This window comes from Sciurus vulgaris (genome assembly GCF_902686455.1).
Source record: "Sciurus vulgaris genome assembly, chromosome: 13".
Classification (NCBI taxonomy): domain Eukaryota; kingdom Metazoa; phylum Chordata; class Mammalia; order Rodentia; family Sciuridae; genus Sciurus; species Sciurus vulgaris.
Window position 1 is genome coordinate 100,458,046 of NC_136474.1, and position 13,474 is coordinate 100,471,519.

The 13,474-nt window shown below is 36.4% G+C and overlaps 3 pseudogenes across 3 annotated transcripts; all 3 read left to right on the forward strand.

Moving 5' to 3' along the window:
- The first annotated feature begins 1,043 nt into the window (after window positions 1–1,043).
- Window positions 1,044–2,110, forward strand: LOC306642796 (ATP synthase F(0) complex subunit B1, mitochondrial-like; annotated as a pseudogene). Its single transcript has one exon. The product of its transcript is annotated as an ATP synthase F(0) complex subunit B1, mitochondrial-like (transcript).
- Window positions 2,111–5,759: 3,649 nt separating this feature from the next.
- LOC306642808 (THO complex subunit 3-like) lies at window positions 5,760–6,812 on the forward strand (annotated as a pseudogene). Its single transcript has one exon. The product of its transcript is annotated as a THO complex subunit 3-like (transcript).
- A 1,680-nt stretch (window positions 6,813–8,492) lies between these two features.
- Window positions 8,493–10,054, forward strand: LOC306642839 (large ribosomal subunit protein mL49-like; annotated as a pseudogene). Its single transcript has one exon. The product of its transcript is annotated as a large ribosomal subunit protein mL49-like (transcript).
- The last annotated feature ends 3,420 nt before the right edge of the window (window positions 10,055–13,474 follow it).

The following is a 13,474-nucleotide window of genomic DNA, read 5'->3' on the forward strand; positions in this document are numbered from 1 at the left end:
TTTGGCACAGTATCTTACACAGATACAATATTTTCCCTGTGGCCTTTAATATTAATTTGATATACATTCTGTAACATGTAAAAATAATATAATTCTTGCACTGTGGCCTTTAATACTAATATAGTATCCATAGTATACCATCTGAAATAAATTAAATTAGTGCCCCATGGCCTTTAGTACTAAAGTAATATCCCTACAGTAGTATCTAACACCAATATATTGCCAGCCTAAGGCCTTTAATATCAATGACATCATTTTATAGCTTCTAATATAATAGGTGTTTTCTGACTTTTATTACTAATATGATATCAATACTGTAGCCTCTAAAGTCAATCTAATAACTACCTGTGGGCCTGTAATATTAATGTAACATCCTTATGGTGGCCTCTACAACTAATATAGTATCTTCTCTGTGGCATTTAATGCTAATATAATATTCATACTATACCATCAAACTGATATAATAACTGACCTTAGGCCTATAATTTTAATTTAATATCCATATTATAGTACCTAAAACTAATATAGCTCTCCTATGGCATTTAATATTAATGTACTATCTACACTGTAGCATTTAAACTAATAATGAGCTGCCCTCTGCCCTTAAAAACTAACATAACATGAATTTCTAACCTTAAAATAAGACAATAGGTGCCTTGCAGCCTATTGCATCTAAAACTAAGATAATAGTTTCCCTGTGACCTTTATTGCCATTATGACATCCAAACTATAGCATACAAAACTAATTTCATAGCTGCCATTAGGTCTTTACTTTTAATACAATAGCTGTCTGTGGCCTTTTAATACTAATTGTATCCATACTTAGCATCAAAAACTGATATTATAGCTTCTGTTTTAGAAGAAGTAGCTGCTGTGACTAAAGGACCCGACCAGAACAATTGTAGAGGAGGAAAAGTTTATTTAAGGGCTCATGGTTTCAGAGGTCTCAGTCCATATACATCCCGCTCCATCATGGTGGAAGAGTATAGCAGAGGGATGTAGCTCACATGATGATCAGAAAGGTGGCAGGGGGAACCTGCCCCTGCTGTCTCTGTTTGGGGTCACAGGGACACTAAGCCTTCTGCCTGGACATCTGCTGACCATGCTCTCATGGGTGGTACTTTCTGCCGCTGCCACAGTGGCCCCCTGTCTCAGGAATGCTGCCTTCCTAGGACCAGGGGTATTATAGGCAACAAGAATCTTTCACACAGGGCAGCCACGCCTTGCCCCTCTACCACCTCTTCCTGAATATGGAGGGAAAGTTCATCTTGGGCTGATCCCTGAGGAATTCTTCCAATTTCTTTATCCTAAAACTGGTGTAACAGGACCCTATATGCTTGGAATTGGGCTTATCTTATATTTTCTATCCAAAGAACTATATGTGATTACCCCAGAGACCTTCTCTACCATATCAATTGTAGGGTTACTTGTCTATGTAATTAAAAAATACGGTACCTCTATTGGAGAATTTATTGATAATCTCAATGAGCAAATCATTGCCCAACTAGAAGAGGTGAAGAAGGCTTCCATCAAACAAATTCAGGATGAAATTGAATTGGAGAAGGCACAGCAGGCACAAGTTCAGAAGTGCCACTATCTTTCTGATGTCCAGAGGAATAGCATTGCTATGGCCTTGGAGGTTATTTACCAGGAACGGCTACATAAAGTATACAAGGAGGTAAAGAATCACCTGGATTATCATATCTCTGTGCAGAATATGATGCATAGAAAGGAACAGGAGCACATGATAATCTGGGTGGAGAAGCACGTGGTACAGAGCATCTCTGCACAGCAGGAAAAGGAAATGATTGCCAAGTGCATTGCAGATCTCCAGCTGCTGGAAAAGAAGGCTCAAGCACAGCCAGTTATGTAAATGTATCTGTCCCAGTTGAAATAGCTATAGACAGTTGACTGAGTAAATGGAAACTAGTCTGTATTACTGTCTACTGAAATTACAGTTACCTTTCCTAAAAAAGAAAAGTTCAAGTTTCTTTTAGTGAGAAAGCTAAATCTGTTGGTCAGTCAGATATTTCTCACCATTACTCTGCATTTTGAGTTGTTCTTTGATCACTTTTGAAAAAAGTTTGCTTTTATTAAAACATATTGAAAGATTACCGTTACAATTTAAATTTATCCATCATCTTGCAATAAAGTAATGATTAAAACAAAACAAAACAAAAAAAGAAAGGTGGGGAGAGAGAGACAGAGAGAGAGAGTGTCTCCACTTGCCAGATACAAATATATACCCCAAAGCCGTGCCCCCAATTTCCACCTTCTCCAGTCACACCCTGAAACTTCAGTTACCACTCAGTTAATCACTATCAGAGGATTAATTCACTGATTGGGTTAAGACTCCCACAACCCAATTATTTCTCCTCTGAACCTTCTTGCCTTGTCTCACATGTGAGCTTTGGGGGATACCTCACATCCAAACCATAAAAGCTTCCATGTGACCATTTATACTAATATAATATCCATCCTGTGGACTCTAAAGCTAATATAATCGCTTCCCTGTGTCCTTCAACACTAACATGGTATGCACTATGGGACCTAGAAAATATAATAACCCTATGGTTTTTAATACTAATAATATCCATGCTGTAGCATCTGAAGCTATGGCCTTTCAATATGGTATCTATAATATATAATCTGAAACTAATAGTAATATAATATCCATAATATTATAATGTTTAATACTAAAAATATCTATATTATACCCTCTAAAACTAATAAAATGGTGTCCTGTGGCCTTTAACATTAATATAAAAACTGTGGTCTCCAAAACTAATAAAATAGCTGTCATGTGACCTTTTAATAGTGATAGTGTATATACACTATATCATCAAAAACTAATATAATAGCACTCCTATAGAATCTAATAGTAATGTAATATTCATAATATAGAATCTAAAACTAATACTAATAAATACCAATAAAATATTAATACTTTAATACTAATAAAATATCCATATTGTAGCATCTAAATCTAATAAAATAGTTGCCCTGTGACTTATAATAGTCAGCATCTAAAACTAGTATAATAGTGCCCTTGAATGCTAATGTCATATGTACACCATAGCATCTAAAGCTGATATAATAGCTGTACTGTGTCCTTCCTTATCAATATAATGTCAATATTATAGCATATTGAACTAATATAGTATCTTCCCTATGGCATTTATTATTAATATACTATCCATACTGTAGCCTCTAATGCTAATATAATAGCTGCTCTGTGGCCTTTAATATCCATACTATAGCATCCTATGTTAATATATAGCTGTCTTGTGGACTTTCATACTAATATGATATCTAAAACATAATATCTAAAACTAATATGATAGCTACTCTGCAGTTTTGAAAACTTGTTTTTGTGTTTTTTTTTTTCTTTTTTCTTTTTTTTGTGGTGCTGGGGATTGGACCCAGGACCTTGTGCATGCGAGGCAAGTACTCTACCAACTGAGCTACATCCCTAACCCCAAACTGTTTTACTATCTATACTAAAGCATTTAAAATTGATATAATAGCTGCCCTGTGGCTTTATATTAATATGTTATCCATACTGTAGCATCCCGTACAAATATAATAGGTGCCTTGTGGTCAGTAATATGATATCATATATAGTCTTTCAATGTAACATAATAGCTGTCCTGCTGCCTTTAATACTAATGTAACTAACTTACTGTCTCATATTATCATATAATAGATTCTCTGTGTCTTTTAATATTAATATCCATATATAGCATCTTAAACTAATATGTCCCTTTGCCTCTAATACTAATATGATGTTCATACTGTAGTGCCCGATACTAATATAATAGCTGATTTCTGCATTTAAATACTTATGCGATATTCATACTATAGCCTCTAAAACTGAAATAATAACTATCCAGTATCTTTTAATATTGATTTAATATCCATACTATAGAATCTTACACTAATGTATTAGTTGCCGGTGGCCTTTTGCACTAATATGATATCCATAATACAGCACTAAAATTACTATAGCTTTCTGTAGCTTTAAAACATGGATATCATATTTTAAATATGATTATAATTTTCATAGTATTGCATTGAAAATTAATATAATGGCTGCCCTGTGGTTTTTATATTAATATGACATCCTTGCTATAGTATTCAAAACTAATATAATGGTGGTACTGTGGTCATATACTAATATAATACCCATACTACTACACCTCAAACTAAAGGATGTCCTGTGTCCTTTAATCTTAATGTAGTATCCACTTGATAGCATATCTAATATACTAGATGCCCTATGGATTTAAATATTCATATGATATCCATAGTATAACATCTTAAACTAATGTATGTCCTGTGCCCTTAGGACTAAAAATATATCCATACTATAGGATCTAAAACTAATATGATAGATGCCTTCTGGACTTTAATACTAATACGCTACCCATACTATAGCTTATAAACCTAATATAATAGCTGCCTGGGGCCTTTAATGCTAATGTAGTATTCATACTATATCATGTAAAACTAATACACTTACTTCCCTGTGCCCTTTAATGTTAATATAATGTACATAGTACAGCATCTAAAATGAATATAATAGCTGCCCTCCAGACTTCTACATTAATATAATATATATACTGTAATCTCCAAATCTAATATAATTGTCTTGCCTTTATTATTGATATGATATCTGTACAATAGTATGGAACACTCATAAAATAGCTGCTCTCTGGACTTTAATATTAGTATGATTTCCATTTTACAGCACCAAAAACTGATATTAGAGGCCTTCACTACTAATATAATATGCAGAGTATAATATTAAAATGAATATAGTATCTGTGCTGTGACCTTTTTTTTTTTTTTTTTATTGTAAACAAATGGGATACATGTTGTTTCTCTGTTTGTACATGGCGTAAAGGCATACCATTTGTGTAATCATAAATTTACATAGAGCAATGTTGTTTGATTCATTCTGTTATTTTTTCCCTTCCCCCCACCCCTCCCACCCCTCTTTACCCTCTATACAGTAGTTCCTTCCTCCATACTTGCCCCCCTCCCTAACCCTAACTCTAACCCTTCCCTCCCCCCCATTATGTGTCAACCTCCACTTATTAGCGATATCATTCGTCCTTTGGCTTTTTGAGATTGGCTTATCTCACTTAGCATGATATTCTCCAATTTCATCCATTTGCCTGCAAATGTCATAATTTTTATCATTCTTTATGGCTGAGTAATATTCCATAGTATATATATACCACAGTTTCTTTATCCACTCATCAATTGAAGGGCATCTAGGTTGGTTCCACAGTCTGGCTATTGTGAATTGAGCAGCTATGAACATTGATGTGGCTGTATTTCTGTAGTATGCAGATTTTAAGTCCTTTGGGTATAGGCCAAGGAGTGGGATAGCTGGGTCAAATGGTGGTTCCATTCCAAGTTTTCTAAGGAATCTCCACACTGCTTTCCATAGTGGCTGCACTAATTTGCAGCCCCACCAGCAGTGTATGAGTGTACCTTTCTCCCCACATCCTCGCCAACACCTTGTGACCTTTAATAGTAATGTGATATTCATACTAAAGCATCTAAAACTAATATAATATCTCCCCTGTGGCTTTTAATACTAATATGATATCCATATTGTAGCCTCTAAAACCAAAGTAATAGATGTCCTGTGGCCTTTAATATTAATGTACAAAGCGCATGAGTGAGGCGGCGGCGCCAGAACTGACTGCGCCCAGGCTGGTGGCTGTGGAACCGGCTGAAACCTTGGCATGGCGGTGCCCACGGTAGCCATGGGGCCCTCGGCACTGGGTCAGAATGGCCCAGGCGCTATAGCCCCCTGGTGCTCGATGAGCAGTGGCCGGTCATGCTACGTGCTCGGGATGCAGGAGCTGTTCCCGGGCCACAGCAAGACGCGCGAGTTCCTGGCTCACGGTGCCAAGGTGCACTCAGTGGCCTGAAGCCGCGATGAGCGTTGCTTAGCCTCCGGATCTTTGACAAGACGGCAGTGTCTTCTTGCTGGAGAAGGACTGATTGGTTAAAGAAAACAACTTTCGAGGACATGGGGATAGTGTGGGCCAGCTTTGATGGCATCCCAGTAATCCTGACCTCTTTGTCACTGCATCTGGTGATAAAACCATTCGCATCTGGGATGTGAGGACTACAAAATACATTGCCACTGTTAATACTAAAGGGGGAATATTAATATCTTCTGGAGTCCTGATGATCAGACCATTACTGTAGGCAACAAGGACGATGTGGTGACCTTTATTGATGCCAAGACACACCGTTCCAAGGCAGAGGAGCAGTTCAAGTTTGAGGTCAATGGAATCTCCTGGAACAATGACAATAACATGTTCTTCTTGACAAATGGCAGTGGTTGTGTCAACATCCTCAGCTACCCAGAACTGAAGCCTGTGCAGTCCATCAACGCCCATTCTTCCAATTGCATCTGTATCAAGTTTGACCCTATGGGGAAATACTTTGCTACAGGAAGTGCAGATGCTTTGGTTAGCCTTTGGGATGTGGATGAGCTAGTAAGTGTATGGTGCTTTCCCAGGCTGAATTGACCTGTGAGGACCCACAGTTTTAGCCATAATGGGAAAATGCTGGCATCAGCATTGGAGGATCATTTTATTGACATAGCTGAAGTAGAGACAGGAGACAAACTATGGGAAGTGCATTGTGAGTCCCCAACCTTCACTGTGGCTTGGCACTCCAAAAGACCTCTGCTGGCATTTGCCTGTGATGACAAAGATGGCAAATACGACAGCAGATGGGAAGCTGGGACTGTGAAACCGTTTGGACTTCCTAATGATTCTTGAGAGGGGGACCCGACCTAAGGAGAGGAAGACCTGCAGAGACACTCTGTGTAGTTTGGTCTGTTCTCTTGGACTTGGTGGATACCCTAAAATTTTGTAAATTGGTAACAATTATAAAAGTCTTCTGTGAGGCTGCCCATTCCAATTCCCTTCCCATTTTTTTGTGTTAGCTGTTTCCATCCCCCCACCCCGCCCCGTACCAGTTAGCTAAAGAAGACTTTGCACTATGGGACCTCCTATCTTCCCTGATTTTAGATATGTGGTAGACTTTGTTGGGCTCGATGCTGCTTGAGTAATACCTAGTTTGGAGAGAGGGTGGAATGAGGATGGAAACTTTTTAATGATTAAGAAGGAAATATATATGTATAATTTTGAGAATTGAGCATTTGACACAACTGACTTTATTATGGGGTTTTTGGACTTACATAGATGTGGTATGATCATTACAGAAAGATATTGCAGTTTGTATTTATTTTTAATTTGAAAAATAGAGTTTGAGTAGTATAATTCTGTTTCATGTCCTAACCAAAGAACCTGAAATATAGGAAGAAAGCATTCAGTGCATGGACTCTAGCAATCCTTAGAGGTCATCAGTTGTTTCTATGAATATGTGTGTATGCCTGGCTTCAGTGTACACAGCATTTGTAGACAAATTATGACAAACACTGATAAAAGTTATAAAATATAAACAAGAAAGACAAAATCAAGATAAGACAAATGTAAACTAGAACAGAAAGTTATGACTGGGGAAATTAAATAGAAATATGTAAATATTGTTAAAAAGAAAAACATGCCAGCTCCTTATGAAAAGCAAAACTTCTTAGCTCTAAGAGAAATGGCTCATGCAGGGACTTGTTACCTACAAATGATATTTTGATTTTCATTGTTTCTTAATGTTTTTTGTCATTAAAAATAAAAAATAGAAAAAAATATTAAGTGCCATCCTTTCTATAGACTGTAAAACTAATATAAATAGTTTCCTGGTGCATTTTAGTATTTACTTAATGTCCATACTATAGCATCAAACTGATAAATAGGTGCTCTGTGGTCTTTAATATTAATATGATATTCACATTATAGCACTTTAAACTAATGTAATATCTGCTTTATGGCCATTAACTAATATGATATTCCTATAATATATCTAATATTAATATACTAACTGTCCTGTTGACTTTAATAGTAACATGATATCCATACTCAAGGAACTAAAAGTGATGTAATTATTGACCTGAGCCTTTTCATACTAATATGATATCTATACTGGAACATCTAGAACTGATGCAATTGCTACCCTGTGGTCTTTGATATTAATATGATATCCATATGATAGTATCTAAAGCTAATATAATAGCTACCCTGTGATCTTTAATACAAATAAGATATGCATACTGTATCATCTAAAATGAATAAAATATCTGTCCTGTGGCCTTTAATACTAATATACTATCCATGCTATAGCCTCTAAAACAGATGTAAGAGCTGTCCTATGGTCATAAGTATTAATATGATTGCCTTTTTATAGTATGTAAAACTGGTAAGACAGCTGCCCTATGGTCTTTAATATTAATAAAAGATTCATAACATAGCATCTAAATCCAACATTATAGCTGTCATGTGCAGTTTAATACGAATATGAAATGTGTATTTTAGCATCTAAAACTAATATAGTGACCAAAGGGGCAGGCCAAGATGGCGGCGGCCGCGCTCCGGGCGTCGCTGCGGGGCTGGAGCACTGGAGTCCAGCGGGGCTTGGCGCTGCGGCACGAGTCAGACCCAGGGGCCTCCTGATTACCCCAGCTTCGTGGAATCTGTGGATGAGTATCGCTTTGTGGAGCGCCTGTTACCTCCCACCAGCATCCCAAAGCCCCCAAAGCATGAACATTATCCCACCCCTAGTGGCTGGCAGCCTCCCAGAGATCCCCGCCCCAACCTGCCTTACTTTGTGCGGCGCTCTCGAATGCACAACATCCCTGTCTACAAGGACATCACACATGGCAATTGCCAGATGACTGTGATCCGGAAAGTGGAGGGGGATATCTGGGCCCTACAGAAGGATGTGGAAGATTTTCTGAGCCCACTGCTGGGGAAGACACCTATCACCCAGGTTAATGAGGTGACAGGTACCCTACGAGTCAAGGGCTACTTTGATGAGCAGCTAAAAGCCTGGCTCCTTGAGAAGGGCTTCTGAGGCCTGCCGAGCAGCCTGCATGGCATAGTCCCCCATAGGGTTCAGGGGATCTTGGGAATTGAGAAGTATGTTGGAACCCCTGGGACAGGAAACAGATATCAGGGCTAAGGACTTGGGCAGGGCAGAGTACAAGGGCTAAGACTATGAGCCTAGGCCTTTCTTACATAAGAGGAAAACAGGTATCCACTAGGGGAGAGCTGTCAAGCATGAGAGACTCACCTTGAATAGCCAAGGGAGGAGAGGACATTATCTGCTGTCCCTCCCCCTCATTGTGGCCTGTTACTTGGGGCTGGAAGCGACAGCCCAACCCCCTTTGGGGAAGGGTTCACAGGGCAGAGCCATTGGGCACATCCTTCCTTGGCCCTCGGAACTCACTGCCGGGATCATTCCTGAGCCTTTGCTGTAGGTCAGACCTGGCTCTGTCCTAGAGGCTGTGTGAAACAGTTGACTCCGGCATAGGGTCCCGGGAGCCTTAAGCTCCAAGTGCAGTGTTGGGCATCAGGGCAGAGTGCCATGAAGTCCAGGGGGAGGTGGGAAGTCTAGTCCTGGTCCCTGCTCTATTCCGAACCCCTTAGGTTTGACTGGGTTTCCATCTCTAAGAAGTCAAGTGATCAGCTTTTGCTGGCCAGGCCAGGCCATATCATGGTGCTTGGGAGCTCCTCACAGGCCAGTCCAAGACCATCCTCCCAGCATGTTGACCTGCATGCAGGAAGTTCCTCACCCTAGAGTCACAAGGGCCAAAGGCCTGAGGGTCCTCCCTCACCCTCAGACTGGCTAAGACAGTGTTTGGATCTGGCTTCTGTAATTGGTCTCTGACCTAAGACAGGGTACTGATTCTCTCTGGAACTCAGTTTATATGTAAAATGGGTATGTCTTTGTAGTTAATAATCAAGTGTCTACTCCTGGAAAATACAGACCATTACCAAGTCTACAGCCTCAGCAAGGAAAGGGAGCCCAATCCTGACCCTGACACAAGCCCCACCAGTCGTTAATGCAAGTTTTTATTTGGCCGTATATACAATTTAAGCTATTAAAATTTGTACAATATTTACAAATTAAAAAAAAATAAAACTAATATAGTAACCAAACTTTGGCCTTTAATACTAATATAATGTGTATAATATGCTATCTTAAAGTGCTGTAAGAGATGCCCTGTGGCATTTAGTATTCATATTATATCCACACTGTAGCCCCTATGGCCTTTCATATTAATGCAATATCCATACTATAGAATCTAATAGCTAATATAATAGCTGCCCTGGGACCTTTACTATTGATGTAATATCCATACTATTGCAATTAAAACTAATATAATAACTGCCCTGTGTTTTTAATACTATTATGATATTCATAGTCCTGCATTTAAAATTAACCTAGTAGCTTCCCTGTGATCATTAATGTTAATAAAATATCCATGCGATAACATCCAATGATGTTACATACAGCAACATGATTGCTGCCCTATAGCCTAATGTTATGCACAGGACATGGCAGTGCATACCTGTAATCCCAGGGGCTTGAGAGTCTAAGGCCAGAGGATTGGGAATTCAAAGCCAGCCTCAGCAACTTAGCAAGGCCCTAGGTAACTCAGCAAGACCCTATCTCTAAATAAAACACAAAAAAGGGCTGGGGATATGACTTAGTGGTTAAGTGCCCCTGGGTTCAATCCCCAGTACAAAACAAAACAAAACAAAAACCAAAAACTAATGTCATATCCATACTATTGCCTCTAAAACTGATATAATAGCTGCCTTCTTTTTTAATGCCAATATGACATTCTTATTATAACATCTTAAATTAATATGATAGCTATGTGGCCTTTGATATTAACATGATATTCATAATATAGCATCTAAAACTGATATAATCCTGAGGACTTTATAGCTAATATGATATCCAAACTGTATCTCCTAAAACTAATAGCTTCCCTATAATGTTTAACATTATTTTATCCATACTGTGCCCTTTAAAATGAATAAAGTAGCCCTCTTGTGGTCTTACGTTTAATAAAATATCCAATCTATAACATCTAAGCCTTATAAAATGACTGCCCTGTGACCTTTAATACTATTATGATATCTATACTATCGCATCTAAACTTAATATAATAGCTGCCCTCTGGCATTAGTAGTATGATATATAAATTATAGTATCTAAAATTAATATAATAGCTTAATACTAATAAAATACTCATAGTATAGCATATAAAACTAATATAATAACTAAACTTTGGACTTTAGTACTACTATAATATGTATACTACAGCATCTCAAAGTACTGAAAAGCTGTCTTGTGCATTTAGTATTAAGATTATATCCATACTGTGTCCTGTTAATGTAATTTTATAACTTTCCTGTGGTCTTTAGTATTAATATGATATCCACACTATAGCATCTAACAGAATATCAATACTGTAACCCCTAAAACAGATATAATAGTTACCTGAGCTTTTTAATATTATATAATATCCATACTATAATATCTAAAATGAATGTAATACCTGCCTTATGGCCTTTAGTATTTATATTATATCCACATCTTAGCATCTGTTACTGATACAAAAGCAGTCCTCTTACCTTTGTACTATTATGAGACTCATAGTATAGCCTCTAAACTAATATAATTGCTCCCTTGTGACCTTTAATTCTTATATCCATACTATAGCATTTAAAACTCATGAACTAGTGGTCTGTGGCCTTTAACACTAATGTAAATATCCATACTTTATCATCTTAAATAATATGATAACTTCCCTGTTGTCTTTAATACTAATATATTCATAATACATAATACCCGCACTGTGGCCTTTATAGCTGATATGATATCCATACCATAGCAGTTAAAGTAATATAATAGTTGCACTGTGGTGTTTACCACTATTACTATATTTATATTATAGTATGAAAAACTGATATTATAGCTCCTCTGTTGCCTTTTATATTAATATGATAAATACAACATTGCATTGAAAACTGACATAATAGCTGCTCTGTGACTTTTCATTACAATGTGATATTCATATATAGCATATAAAACTGATATAAGAATTGTTGTGTGACCTTTAATACTAGTATAGTATCCATACTGTAGTATGAAAATAACAAAATAACTACATGGGGTGTTTTGTTTAATACTAATATGATATTTGTAGTGTAGAATCTATTACTAAAAGCCCTATGGCTTTAAATAATATTATTAAAATCATATTATACCTTCTAAAGCAGATATAATAACTGCCCTGTCACTTTTAATATTACCATAATATTCATAGCATTGTATCTAAAACTAATATAATACCCGTCATATGGCCTGTAATAATAATAGGATATTCATACCATAGCATTCAAAACTAATAAAATAGCTGTTTTGTGGTGATTATAATTAATATATTATCCATAGTATATATTCAAAAACTAATATAATTGATGCCCTGTGTCCTTTGATACTAATATGATATCCACATTATACACTCAACCTAATATAAGAGCTGTCATATGACCTTTTATATTAATAAAATATCCATTCTGTAGCACTGATGTAATATCTGCTCTGTGTTATTTATAATTAATGTAATACCAGTATCATAGATTTAAAAACTAACACAATAGGTGCTCTGTGGTCTATAATTTTACTATAATATCCATACTATAATATATATCCATACTAATATAATAGCTGCCCTAAGACCTTTAATGCTAACATGATATCATACAATAACATTGAATATGGATATGTTACTGTCCTGTGGCTTTTAATATTAATATAACATCTTTAGTATACTATATCTATTACCGATATAATACCTGTCCTGTGGCCTTTAGTATTAATAAGATATAAATATTATAGCAACTAAGATGAATATAATAACTTCCCTGTTTCCTTTATTATTAACATATTATCCATACTGTGGCCCAGAAAACTGATATAACTTATTCTGTGGCCTTGAACATTAACATAATATCCATACTGTGGCAATTAACACTAATATGACATCCAACTATAGCACCTAAAGCTAATACAATAGGTGTCTGTGTCTTTTAATATTATTGTGATATTCTACTATAGCATTTAAAACAAAATATTAGTGGCAGTTGGCCTTAAATAGATGTAACATTTATACTGTAGCATCTGATATTAATATATTAGCTGCCTGTGGTCTTTAATATTAACATAATATTCATATTTAGCAACAAAAATGAATAGCTGCCCTATGGCCTTTAATACTAATATGATATCCATACTATAACACTTAAAACTAACAAAATTAATATATGTGCCTTAGTACCTTTCATACTAATATGATATCCAGACAATACTAAGTATAACATAACAGTTTACCTATGGTCTTTACTAATGATGTGATATTAATACTATAGCATGTAAAAAAATATAATAGCTGCCCTGTGACCTTTAATATTAATGTAATATCCATATGATAGCATCTAAAACAAATATAATAAAAATAAAATAACTG